This window comes from Arachis duranensis, chromosome 4, assembly GCF_000817695.3.
Source record: "Arachis duranensis cultivar V14167 chromosome 4, aradu.V14167.gnm2.J7QH, whole genome shotgun sequence".
In the NCBI taxonomy this organism is placed as follows: domain Eukaryota; kingdom Viridiplantae; phylum Streptophyta; class Magnoliopsida; order Fabales; family Fabaceae; genus Arachis; species Arachis duranensis.
The window spans coordinates 18,236,667-18,238,731 of NC_029775.3; positions in this window are offsets into that span (position 1 = coordinate 18,236,667).

Below are 2,065 nucleotides of genomic sequence, written 5' to 3' on the forward strand. Positions count from 1 at the left end.
ACTTGTTGAATGGGGTTGGTAAGAACTTTCCAACCTCTTCTTCGGATCTCATGTCGGATCTCCGGATATTCACCCTTCTTGAGTGAAAAAGGGACCTCGGGGATCACCTTCTTCAAGGCCACAACTTCATAGAAGTGGTCTTGATGCACCCTTGAGATGAATCTTTCCATCTCCCATGACTCGGAGGTGGAAGCTTTTGCCTTCCCTTTCCTCTTTCTAGAGGTTTCTCCGGCCTTGGATGCCATAAATGGTTATGGAAAAACAAAAAGCAATGCTTTTACCACACCAAACTTAAAATGTTTGCTCGTCCTCGAGCAAAAGAAGAAAGAAGAGAGTAGAAGAAGAAGAAATGAGGAGAAAGGGAATGGCTTTGTATTCGGCCAAAGGGGAGAGAAATGGTGTTTAAGGTGTGTGAAAATAAAGGAGTGAAGGAGGGTTTATATAGGAGGGGGGAGAGGGATGTTCGGCCATTTGAGGGTGGGTTTGGGTGGGAAATTGGTTTGAATTTGAATAGTGGGGTAGGTAGGGTTTTATGAAGGATGGATGTGAGTGGTGAAGAGAAAGATGAGATTTGATAGGTGAGGGGTTTTTTTGGGGAAGAGGTGTTGAGGTGATTGGTGAGTGGGTAAAGAAAAGAGAGAGAGTTGTAGGGTAGGTGGGGATCCTGTGGGGTCCACAGATCCTGAGGTGTCAAGGAAAAGTCATCCCTGCACCAAATGGCATTCAAAATCACGTTTTGAGCCAATTCTGGCGTTAAACGCCGGGCTGGTGCCCATTTCTGGTGTTTAACGCCAGCTTCTTGCCCTTCTCTGGCGTTTAACGCCAGTCTGGTACCCCTTTCTGGCGTTAAACGCCCAGAATGGTGCCAGACTGGGCGTTGATGACATGTCATCATATACCCATTTTCTATGCTTTTTCATACAAGAAATTGATGATTTGTGCTTAAATATTGAATGCTTTTTGTACTTAAATGATATATTTTCTTGATATTTTAATTTTATAAATCTTGTAGGAAATAAGAAGAAAAAGAAGCAAAGAAGCACAAAAAAAGGAGAAAAAAAGAGCTTTGGGGTACATTTTGAAGTTGGGTACACTTTGGAGCTTTAGGCCACGCTTTTAAAAGCGTGGCCCATGACCAAATCAAGAAAGGAAGCAGCCAGCACGCACACGATCCTGCCCTTGCCAAGGGCAGGGCAGAATCGTGATGCAAAGTGTGGTTGGAAGCAAGAATTTTCGCTAAGTTAAAATCTGGCCGCACACAGCATGACCATGCCTACTTCAAAGGACTATAACTTGAGCTACAGACGTCCAATTGATGTGCTTCCAGTTGCGTTGGAAAGCTGACATTCAGAGCTTTCCAACGATATATAGCAATCCATATTTGGCGCACAATTGTGGCAGGAACGAAAGGCATCTTTAAGGGCCATGAGAAAGCAAGAAACTAGGCCTTACTTTGGTGCCAAGAAAGCCAAGGAAATTAAGTAGCGTGTGTTTCGGCCATGGTTCGAACTTGGGACATCAAAGTGAAAACACTGCCCTGCTCTCCACGAGGGCAGGGCAGCATTTGGGTTGGTGCACAAATCTGGCGCACCATGGCACGTTCTGGCAGCATCTGGCGCACCATGGCACGTCCCTGGCAGCATCTGGCGCACCAACCTCAATCCTGGCAGCACCAAAATTTCCTGCCCTGCCTTCTGTGAGGGCAGGGCAGCATCCTATGCACCAAGCTCAATTCTGGCGCACCAATTTTCAATTCTGGTGCACCAATTCCTGATTCTGGCAGCACCAAGGAATTTCTGGCGCACCAACTTTTCCTGCCCTGCCCTTGGCGCGGGCAGGGCAGCATCTCAAGCACCACACCGTGCCAGACTCGCACCAATGGCGCACCAATCCTCGACCACGCCGCACCAAATCCACGCACCAAGCTTCAATTTTCTGCCCTGCCCTCCACAAGGGCAGGGCAGCCTCCTGGGAGCAACATGGGCCAAAATCAACCAAAATTCAAATTAATTCAATTCTTCAACAAATTGAATCAAGGCCAACCAAACCCATTTCTCCTCAAATC